Source organism: Mobula hypostoma, chromosome X1 (assembly GCF_963921235.1).
Source record: "Mobula hypostoma chromosome X1, sMobHyp1.1, whole genome shotgun sequence".
Taxonomy (NCBI): Eukaryota; Metazoa; Chordata; class Chondrichthyes; order Myliobatiformes; family Myliobatidae; genus Mobula; species Mobula hypostoma.
The window spans coordinates 17,871,171-17,883,346 of NC_086128.1; positions in this window are offsets into that span (position 1 = coordinate 17,871,171).

A 12,176-nucleotide genomic window follows, 5' to 3' on the forward strand; every position below is an offset into this window, starting at 1 on the left:
AGCTGTTAAAGTAGACGCCAGCTCTGCCTTGCATTAGGGTAGCTTTTTAGTGCACCGTGGAGAAGGAAACATTAAAAGGTTGTTGCCAGAATGATGAGGGTATTTTTTTAAAACTGGAAATGCTAAGTAACTGGGGCTCCCTGGAAAAAGCATTGATAAGGTGTATGTACCATTATTTTATTTATTTATTTAGTTCATTACATTTAGTGATGCAGCATGGACTAGGCCCTTCTGTATGATTTACACATATAAGTCCATGGGCAGAAGTTGAGAAAACTTTGCCTTATGTTGAAGTAGTGTCTGGTCATCAATCACAATCAGTGATTACAAGCCAATATCTTCATTAACCAGGGGAAGGTACAGGTCCCACGAAGGGCAGCGAGATCTGGGGGATCATTCTATTTCTCAGCTGGGAATGTGACCCAGTGAAAGTGGAAATGGCCAAAGATGGGTCCATTGAATCTCCAAGCTTTGGTGTTTTGGTTGGCCCTGAGACCTTCAAGCTATAGGCTCCAGTCACAACAACAGCCCCTTCAGCCCATGATGTTGTGCCGACCTTTTAACCTGCTCTAATATCAATCTAACCCTTCCATCGACATAGCTCTCCATTTTTCTATCATCCATCTACCTATCTAAGGGTCTCCTAACTGTCCCTAATGTGCCTGCATCTATCACCACCCCTTACAGGCTGTTCCATGCACCCACTACTCTCTCTGTAAAAAAACTTACCTCTGACATCTCTCCCATACATTCCTCCAATGATCTTAAAGTTATGACTTGCTTATATTCACTATAAAAACATTTACGTATACTTTTAATAACAACCGTGCCTGACAGCCCTGGCAAACATGAAGATATTTTTCTTGCAACACCTGAATTTGTGATTTTCAGCCTTCCTTACAAAAGTTGCTGAACCTTCATGATAAATTTTGTTGTACACCTGACAGGTAACGGACTAGAAATATATCCTCGCTTAGCACTTGTGAAGATACCTGCCCCCACTTGTTCTCACCTCCAACTTTCGTCCCATTGAGATCAATGTATTTCCATGCTGGTTATTCTTATGTATTCTCAGACATAAAAAAATTTACATTTCATATTAAGACTTTAACAGACTAATTTAAAGCTCAAAAGTTCAAAGTAAGTTATTATCAAAGTACATATATATCACCATATACAACCAACCCAGAGATTAATTTTCTTGCAGGCATACTCAATAAATCCATAATAGAATAATAATCATAATAGAATCAATGAAAGACCGCACCAACTGGATGTTCAACCAAGACAACAAACTATGCAAATATAAAAAGAAAGAAATAATAATAATAAATAAGCAATAAATATTGAGAACACGAGATGAAGAGTCCTTGAAATTGAGTTCATAGGTTATGGTAACATTTCAGTGATGGGGCAAGTGAAGATGAGTGAAGTTAGCCCCTTTGGTTCAAGAGTTTGATGGTTGAGGGGTAATAACTGTTCCTGAACCTGGTGGCATGAGTCCTGAGGCTCCTGTACCTTCTTTCTGAAGGCAGCAGCAAGAGAAGAGCATGACCTCGATGGTGGTGGTCCCTGATGATGGATGCTGCTTTCCTGTGACAAAACTCAATATAGATGTGCTCAATGCTGTGGAGGACTTTACCTGTGATGTACTGAGTTGTATCCACTATTTTTTGTATGATTTTCCATTCAAGGGCATTGGCGTTTCCATACCAGGCTGTAATGCAGCCAGTTAATATACTTTCTACTGCACATCTATAGAGGTTTGTCAAAGTTTTAGATGTCATGCCAAATCTTTGCAAACTCTTAAGGAATCAGAGGCACTGCCGTGTTTTCTTTGTAATTGCACTTATATGTTGGGCCTAGGACAGGTCCTTCAAAATAATGACACTGAGGAATTTAAAGTTTCTGACCCTCTCCACTTCAGATCCCCCAATGAGGACTGGCTCACGGACTTCTGGTTTCCTCCTCCTCAAGTCAATAATCAGCTCTTTGGTCTTGCTGACATTGAGTGAGAGGTTGTTATTATGGTACCATTCAGCCAGATTTTCAATCTCCTTCCTACATGCTGATTCATCATTATAAGATTGGAAGTATAATTACAGTTTGAAAAGTGGCTTAAGTACAATTGAGACATAAGGAAATCACATGAACTATTGAATGTAAACACTCAACAATCGCAGTAAAAAGGGTGATCACTTCTCATGCATTAGCTATAAGGGGAGGTTGGACAAACTTGAATTGCTTCTCTGATGAACAGGAGGCTGAGAGGAGAAATTCAGTAAGATTCTGAGAGGCATTGATAGGCTAGAGCTGGGGCTCCCACCCTCTTGTGTGCCATGGAGCCTTACCATTAAGTCTGAGGTCCGTGGACCCCAAATTATGAACCCCTGGGCTGAAGTAATTTTCCCTGTGTGGCAGTGTCAAGTACAAGAGGCCATATGTTCAAAGTGAGGAAGAAAGTTTAAGTGAGATTTACTTGGCAAGTTGTTTTACACAGAGCGTGGTGGGTGCTGGTATGGGCTGCCAGGGGTAGTGGTGAGGCTGATAAACCATAAGAGGTACTGAGACACAGGGAGTGGAGGAATACGTATCACGTGCAGGTTGAAGGCATTTAGTTGAATTTGGCATTGTGTTCAGAACAGACATGATGGGTTGTTTTGTTCTGTGTTCTATGTTTGGAGCCACCAATCGCTGTCCTCCCTGCAGACATCAGGCATAGTTCACTGCCTTTGCTCCTGTGGGATAAAAGGAAGGCAGAGACAGGAGGAACTTTGGATCCAGACATGACCCAGAAGTTTCTGGAGCTCTTATAATCCTCATCACTCCAGGTCCAATGTTCCCAGGAATGTGTAGGATTAGTGGAGGATGGATTGGCCGTGGTTGGCACTGTGCGGTAGCCAAGGCCACTGAGCAACCGCTTCAGACGCAGCAAAGTTTGTAGTGTCAGCGCTATGCTGTCCTTCTGCATTCGTTAGTCAGTCGTTAACCCAGGAAGAGGATTTAATCACAATCCAGTGGAACGAGGTTGTAGAGGAATGCAGTGGGTCAGGCTGAATCGGTAGAGGGAAGTGGACTGTTGATGTTAGGATCGAGACCCTTCACCTGCACTGAGAAAGTAAAAGGGGAGAATGGGGGCTGGGGTTGATGGGTAGATAGAGGAGCAGGAAGATGGGGAATGATGTTAGAAGTTGAGAGGTGAGAGGTGGAGATGACAAAGGCCTGCAGAAGGTGAGTTTGAAAGGAGAGGAAGATGGAGCATGGAACCAAAGAAGGAAGGTGGGAGGGCAGATGGGAACAGTGGGTGAGGGGACCCAGTGGGAGGAGTGTGTGGGTGACGGGCAGATGGGAACAGTGGGTGAGGGGACCCAGTGGGAGGGGTGTGTGGGTGATGGACAGATGGAGTGGGTGGGGGAGGGGACAGTGGGAGGGGTGTGTGGGTGATGGACAGATGGAGTGGGTGGGGGAGGGGACCCAGTGGGAGGGGTGTGTGGATGACAGACAGATGGAGTGAGTGGGGGAGGGGGCCCAGTGGGAGGGGTGTGTGGGTGATGGACAGATGGAGTGGATGGGGGGGGCCCAGTGGGAGGGGTGTGTGGGTGATGGACAGATGGAGTGGGTGGGGGAGAGCAAAGAGATTGGGTGATGGGGAGTTGGATCAAGAAGCCAACGAGAAATGAGAAAAGGGAAAAAAGACAGAAGGGGAGCAAGTATTGGAAGCTGGAGAATTCAATGTTCCTGTCGTCAGGCTGTAGACCACCCGGGGGGAATAGGAGGTACTGTCCCTCTAGTTTGTCTTTGTCCTTACCTTGGCATTGGAGGCGGCTGAGGACAGACAGGTCAGTATGGGAAAGGGGAGGAGAATAAAAATGACTGGCAACTGGGAGCTCCAGACGGCCATAGCAAATGAGGTGAAGGAGCTTGGTGAAGCGGTCTGGGCTAGTGAGATGTTTAGGTAGGTACAGCATTTTCTGTCTAATGTTAGTAGACTACTCCTTTTTCCCCACTGGAGCAAGAATAGACCACTCGGCCCCTCAACCCTGTCTTGCCATTCACTCTGATCATGTATAATCAGTCTCCAGCTTCATATATCCATTAATATGTACCTTAATGCTTCCCCATGCTGTACTTCTGCTTCTTCTATGGGTACTGATTGGTTAAATTAGTAGGCAAGTCATCCAGAAGCCTGATGCAATGATTTTCAGTCAGAAGTTCAAATCCCAGCACAAGACCACAGATGTGCTGCCTTTAGGAACTGGCCCAGGTTAACTAATATGGAAATATAGATGACTATTTGCAAAGGGACACTGCCCCCATTAGCATCGCTAATCTTGGTTTTAATGCAGGTCTATCAACAGGCATTTCAGACTCAGGCTCTCGGTGACAAATTCAACATTATAATCCATCCTTGTACTGATCTTTGATCTTCATAGATTGACATTACCATCTTTAGAGATTTTTTTGGTTGTGCAATTATTCTGCAGCATTCTGTTCCAGCCACGTCCACGATGAACGCAGAAATCTCACCGGCTGCACCACTGTGCCTGCATGGAGTCAGCACATTTCCCCTGTGATCACCTGGGTTCCCTTTAGGTGCTCCGGTTTCAAAGTTCCAAGTTCCAAGTTCCAAGTTCAAAGTAAATTTTATTATTAACGTAATCAGGATTACTTTTCTGGGGGGCATACTCAGCAAATCTATAGAATAGTGACTTTAACAGGATCAATGAAAGATCAACCAGAGTGCAGAAGGCAATAAACTGCAAATGCAAATATAAATAAATAACAATAAATAATGAGAGCATGAAATAACAAGGTAAAGAGTCCATAAAGTGAGATCATTGGTTGTGGGAACATCTCAATGACAGGGCAAGTGAGTATAGTTATCCCCTTTTGTTCAAGAGCCTGACGGTTGTGGGGTAGTGACTGTTCTTGAACCTGGTGGTGCGAATCCTGAGACTCTTGTACCTTCTACCTGATGGCAGCAGTGAGAAAAGAGCATGGCCTGGGTGGTGAGGAACTCTGATCATGGATGCTGCTTTCCTAGGACAGTGTTTCATGTTGAAGTACTCAATGGTTGGGAGGGCTTTACCCGTGATGTACTGGGCCAAATCCACTATCTTTTATAGGATTTTTTTAAAAGGCATACCAGGCCATGATGCATCCAGTCAATACACTCTCCACTACACAGCTATAAAAGTTTATTGAAGTTTTAGATGTCATGCTGAATCTCCACGGATGCCTAAGGTGTGCTTTCTTCGCAATTGCACTTGCATGCTAAGTCGAGGACAGATAATCTGAAATAGTGACACCCAGGAACTTAAAGTTGCTAACCCTCTCCACCTCTGATCAGGACTGGCTCATGGACCTCTGGTTTCCCTCTCCTGAAGTCTAGTCTACAGTCAGTTCCTTGGTCTTGTTGACAGTGAGTGAGAGGTAGTTGTTATGACACTACTCAGCCCAATTTTCAGTCTCCCTCCTGTATACTGGTTCATCACCACCTCCGATACGGCCCACAACAGTGGTGACATCAGCAAACTTGTACATGGTGTTGGAGCTGTACTCAGCCACACGGTCTTGGTGTAAAGCAAGGACAGCAGGGGGCTAAGTACACATCCCTGTGGTGTACCTGTGCTGATGGGATGTGTGAAGAGCCAATGAAATGGCATCTGCTGTAGTCCTGTAGGCAAATTGGAGCGGATCCAAGTCGTCTCTCAGGCTGTAGCTGATCTGCTTCATCACCAGCCTCTCAAAACACTTCATCACAGTGGATGAAAGTACAACTAGGTGATAGTCATTGAGGCAGGTCACTACGTTCTTCTTGGGCACCTGCATAATTGAAGCAGGTGGGTACTGCACACTGCCAAAGTGAGAGGTTAAAGATCTCAGTGAACACACCAGCCAGTCAACCAGCACAGGTCTTTAGTATGTGGCCAGGTACCCCGTCTGAGCAGGATGTGGTATCTTCCCACATCCCAAAGAAGTGTAGGTTGTTGGGTTAATTGTTGACTCAAAATTGCTTCAAGTGTGTAGTTGAGGTGTAGAATCTGGGAAAAGTTGATGGGAAGGTACGGAGAATAAAATGTGAATGGAGTAAGATTAACTTTGAAGTTATATATCAGTGATAGTCAATTTGATTCTGATTAGTATAAATGGGTTGTTGATGGCTGTCCTGGCCTGTTTCCCTGCTGTGCACTCTATGACCCTTTGAGTGACTTTAGGACAGTTAATGATTCACCATTTAGCTCTCACAGAGTTCTTGAACAAAGTCTGCAAAACGGGTGAGAGTAACTTCAATTTCTTACTGGTACGGCTGTAGCGGTTAACAAAGCCCACTTGTACTGAATGCTTCTGACATTTCTCTTTCCCATACATTGCACTGGCTGACTTCCAGCTGCCTACACACTGTTGACCAATTCCAATGTTGCTATTAGAATAAGAAAACACAGTTTCATTTCAAAAGCTCAAGATATCTCATAGCTAGTGAGTTATAATGAAACATTGTGACTGCTGTATTTGTGTATGGCAATCTCTTACCTAAAACAATGTGATAAAAAGAGTCAGAATCTGAGTTATTATCACTCACTTCAATTATGTGAAAATTGTTGTTTTGCAACAGTAGTACAGCGCAAAGACATAAAGTTACTATAAACTATAAAAATAATGATAGTGTTCATAGGTTCATGGACCGTTCTGAAATCTGATAGCAGAGGGGAAAAGCCTGTTCATAAATGATTGAATACGTGTCTTCAGGCTCCTGTACCTCTTCCCCGATGGTAGCAATGAGAAGAGGGCATGTCCCAGATGGTGAGGGTCCTTAGTGATGGATGCCACCTTCTTGAGGCACCGCCATCTTGAAGATGTCCTTGACGGTGGAGAGGGTTGTGTCTGTGACGGAGATGGCTGAATCTACAGCCCTCTGCAGCCCCTTTTGACCCTGTGCATTGGATCCTCACTATCAGGGTGTGACACAACCCCTCAGAATACTCTACTCTGTACATTTGTGAGAGTCTTTGGTGACATCCCAAACGTCCTCAAACTCCTAATGAAGTCGACCTGCTTGTGCGCCTTCTTCATCATTTTATTGATGTATTGGGCCCAGGATAGACCCTCTGAGATTTTGATGCTCTGGAACTTGAAGTTGCTCAATCTTTCCACCACCAGCTCCTCGATTTCCCCTTCCAGAAGTCCACAATTGGTTTTGCTGACGAAACCAGATAATTTGATGCATGAGTTTGATCAGCTGGCATAAATATTTACCAGCACACTGGGGAAATCTACTCCATTCTTCTTCAAAATTGTATTTGGAATCTTTTACATTCACATGATACAAAAGCAGGATCCATTAACACACTCAGCTGAATGGTAGCACAACTAATGACACCGTAAAGAAAAAGATGAGCTGTATTTGTCACATGTCCATCAAAACATATAGTGAAATGCATCCTTTGCATCAAAGTCCAACACAATCCAAGATGAGCTGAGGGCAGCCCACAAATGTTGCCATGCTTCCAGCACCAACATAGCATGCCTACAACTTATTAACCGTTAATAACCCCTGCGTTTTTAGAATGTGGAAGGAAACCAGAGCACTCAGAGGAAGCCCACATGGCCACGGAGAGAATATACAAACTCAGAATCAGGCTTATTATCACCGGCATATGTCGTGAAATTTGTTAACTTAGCAGCAGCAGTTCATTGCAATACATAATATAGAAGAAGAAAAAAATAATAAAATAAAAATAATAATAAATGGATTAAAAGTTGTGCAAAAACAGAAATAATATATATTAAAAAGTGAGGTAGTGTTCACGGGTTCAATGTCCATTTAGGAATCGGATGGCAGAAGGGAAGAAGCTGTTCCTGAATCGCTGAATGTGTGCCTTCAGGCTTCTGTATCTCCTACCTGATGGTAACAGTGAGAAAAGGGTATGTCCTGGGTGCTGGAGGTCCTTTATAATGGCCACTGCCTTTCTGAGACACCGTTCCTTGAAGATGTCCTGGGTACTTTGTAGGCTAAACTCCTTACAGACAGCAGTGGGAATCAAACCACAATCTTACGGCTTACATTATGAAGCCATTTAGTCCATTGCGCTGATACTGGCTGCCAGGAACGCCATCCTATCAATCACATTCACCCTTATTTCCCTGCACCTTCTGTCTCTCAGACACACTCTTGATTTGTTTGCCACTTACCTACACCAAGGGGGCATTTACAGTGGCCAATTAACCAGTCAATCCTTCAATGGGAAGAAACTGCAGTTCCCTGGTGGAAGCCCACATAGTCACACAGAGAACATACAAACTTCATACAGACAGCACCTGAACCCGAACTGATTCACAACAGTTCAATAACTGCAAAATCAGGTGACTTCTGAGTACAATTTAGCCTATAAATAAAACCTGACATATTACTTCTCATATCATATTGGTCCAGTGATTTGGACCAATCGAGGAGAGGAGTGATGGAAATCTGATCCAAGCTCCAGTATGCATTAGAAAACAATTTGAGATTTATTGTTAAACCAAGCCATTAAATCAGTCTGTAGCAGGCTGAGTTGGCTGAGGAAGACTCACTCTCAGCTGCTGAGTGGAGGAGGGACATGAACTGTCTCAGTGGCTTGAGAGCCAGTTTCACTGAAGGGTCACTGGGAGGAAAATGAAGACTCTGTAGTGATGATGCGGAAACCTGTTCGCTGGGTTTCAAGAACAATGTTACACCAACTTAGTTGGCTGATTCATTCATATCACCAAACTTCAGCTGCACAGTAGCTTCTCAGGTAGTGATGATATGATCTGGGAATTACAATATAAAACTGGGTTTGATAAGTGTTGCACAAAAGTGAAGAAGATTCTGTTTTTTTTGGGATGCAGGGACTTCATCTACTTAGCATAGAGCAGGATGTGATATTCACAAGGATGGAGAATTAAGATATTAGATTAGGTAGTACACTTTTTTACATTCACAAATCAGGCACAAAGTGACTTAAGTGACACAAGGGACTGCAGAAGCTGGAATCTGGAGCAGAAGTACAATATGCTGGAAGAACACAGCAGCTTAGGCTGCATCTGTGGAGGGAAATGGGCAGTCGATGTTTCAGGTTGAGACCCTTCATCAGAATAGAGTGGAGATAGCTAGTATTAAGAGTTGAGGGGAAGGGGTGGCGGGTGATGAATGGATCCAGGTGAGGAGGGGGGGATAGGCAGAAAGTGAAGATAGTGACAGAGGCCGGGAGGAGAGAGGTGGAGGTGACAAAGAGCTGCAGATGGTGGGATCTGATAGCAGAGGAAGGTGATTCAACCTGAAGTAGATCACCCTGGAAGAGGAGCTCATCATGTCTCATCTTTGTGGTTCTTATTATTTAACGGGACACCAATGTACAGCCAGGCCAGCAGTTTCTGAGCACAGCTAGAAGAGCCACACAGATCCTAGAAGCAGTAAGGAAAGGCCATTGGTCTTGCGGAGCTGAGAACAGAGGGTCTGCAAGAATCCAGGAGTACCCTGCAGCACGCACTCTCCAAGTACACATAAACACAAGCGTTCAGAAAATCTTCAGCAACAACACAAAACGCTGGAGGAACTCAGCAATTATGGAGGGGAAGCCTCTATAAAGCAGAAAAAGTAGTCGTAGTCACATTTCGGACCTAAAGGAGGGTGTCAGCTGAAATGCTGACTATATTTTCCCCTCCATAGATGCTGCCTGACTTGCTGAGTTCCTCCAGCATTTTGTGCGTGGCGCTGCATGTACAGTCACACTGCGTGACTGCAACGACTACAGGCAGCCACTGCGGCAGGAAAAACAGTCTGTGAAGCCTAAGGAGTATCACCAGGTTCAAGAACAGTCACTACCCCTCAACCATCAGGCTCTTGAACAGCAGGGGACAACTACACTCATTTAAGGACACTTCTATCTTGTTATTTCATGTCATTGCTATTTATTTATATATGTATTTGCACAGTTTGTTGTCCATTGGCCCTGTTTATCCTTGCTGTTCTATAGATTTGTTAAGTATGCCCGCAGGAAAAAGAATCTCAGGGTTGTATGTGGTGACATGTATGCACTTCGATAATAAATTTTACTTTGAATTTTGATAACGTGAAGGGCTACTGGAGTCTTGTGGGGGGTGTGGGGAGAGTGAACAGGGGGACGGTGGATGCTGCTACAGGACAGGAGGAGGCAGTGATGAGAAGGGCAGCATTGATTCCTCAGGTCAGTGGGAACTCGCTCAAAGATGCTTTTTTTATGGAGCCTACTAAGCCCTGGTCCTACTGAAGACAAAATGATTTGTCATGCTCCAACCATTGATAATTTATGATCACCAAAAGGTCTGGTAATCTGATCTCTGATTTTTTTTGGATATTTCAGTGGCTCAGTATCTGGCTCACCAGTTGATGATTCTTTTAAACTCACCATGGTCCTATTTCCCATTCTCCCTTTAAAACTCAATGGGGCCCCACTTCCCATTTTCCCATGAAACCCACTTCCCGAGCTCCCTTTAAACTCCTGGGAGACCCGTTTCCACATTGCTTTTAAATTGCCCAAGTATTGCAATACTCTTTATCATCCCAAAAAATACAAAATCCAGCCTCCCCTCCATTGCACCATCGACACTTCCTGCTACCTTGTGAAAGTAGCCAACATAATCAAGGATCCTTCCCACCCCAGCCAATCTATCGTCTCCCCATTCCCATCGAGCAGAAGATGCAGAAGGTTAAAAACACATACCACCAGGGATAGCTTCTATCCCACTGTTAACAGATTCTTGAACAGACCTCTCATATGCTGAAGATGAACACTTGATCTCCCGATCCATAAGATACAAGACAAAGGAGCAGAATTAGGCCATTCAGCCCATCGAGTCTGCTCCAATCTACCTCTGTAGGTGTAATACTATATTCTGCTTTCTGTTTTAATTCCTACCTCGATGTATGATGTATGGAATGATCTGTCTGGATGGCAAAAACTTTTCACTGTATCTCAGTACATGTGACAATAAACCAATTGCTAATTAAAGTGTGTTTGGGTATTCCCTGCCAGTATAGCTTCACCGAGATTCTGAGCTTGCTAGATTATTAGAGTTTTATTGGAACTTGCCAAGAGAGCACAGATAGCTCATGAAAAGTCCTTGTACTATCACTTGTGAGTCCACAAGGATGCCTGATCCAGTTACCGAAGTGGCTCATGGCAACTGTCACCCTGATGTGCCTTGTGAAGCCACAAGGTTTACTTCTGCACCTGAGAGAGTGTGAGTTCTCATACCTGGAGGAGAGAGCAACACACACAAAATGCTGGAGAAACTTAGCAGGACAGGCAGCATCTACGGAGGGGAATAAACTGTTGATATTGCAAGCTGAGACCCCTCATTAGGACTGGAAAAGTAGGGGGAAGAAGACAGAGTAAGAAGTTCTGAATAAGAAGGAGGGGAAGGAGTACAAGCTGGCAGGTAAAAGGTAAAACCAGGTGAGGGGGTAGGTCGGTGGGTGTGGAGGCGAGAAGGTTAGGATCCCCCTATAATGGCACACAGAATCTCCTGCTTGGCATCCATCACCATGATTAAGATATCCCTAACCCTCTAGATTCTCTAATTCCTGGGACGAGAGTGCTGTCTTCCGGTAGGATGGCGCCATTAAGTGGCGACTCTGGGGGCAGCTCTGATGGGAATAATCAAATATTCCCGTTTAGGACAACTATAGCTGAAATCCACAGTCACAGCCATAGGTACTTCAGTAAGCAGCATCATTTTAAGATGTTTAAAGAATCAATTGATACTCAAAATTGATGAACCTCAGACAGCAGACTCAGGTCACAAGTGAAGTTGCCCATAAGAAAACAGAAGCGGGGACACTGCACCATCTATGGTTACAACTGAAACACCGAGGCCTTAGACTTCCACTCCTGACTATCCTGCTGGTGAATGTACAGTCTCTCGAAAGTAAAATTGAAGACATCTCAGCAAGATTGCTGTACCAGAGGGACATCAGGGACTGCTGTGTATTCTGGTTTATGGAAACATGGCTCACACTCGCCATTTTGGATACAGTGCTGCAGCCCGATGGCTTCACCATTCTCTGCAAAGACAGGAAAGCTCAGTCTTTTAAAGGCAGAGGAGGTGGAGCATGTTTTTGTCATATGGGGGCGCTAGGAACTGACCCAAATGCAAGGCACAGACACTGAAGT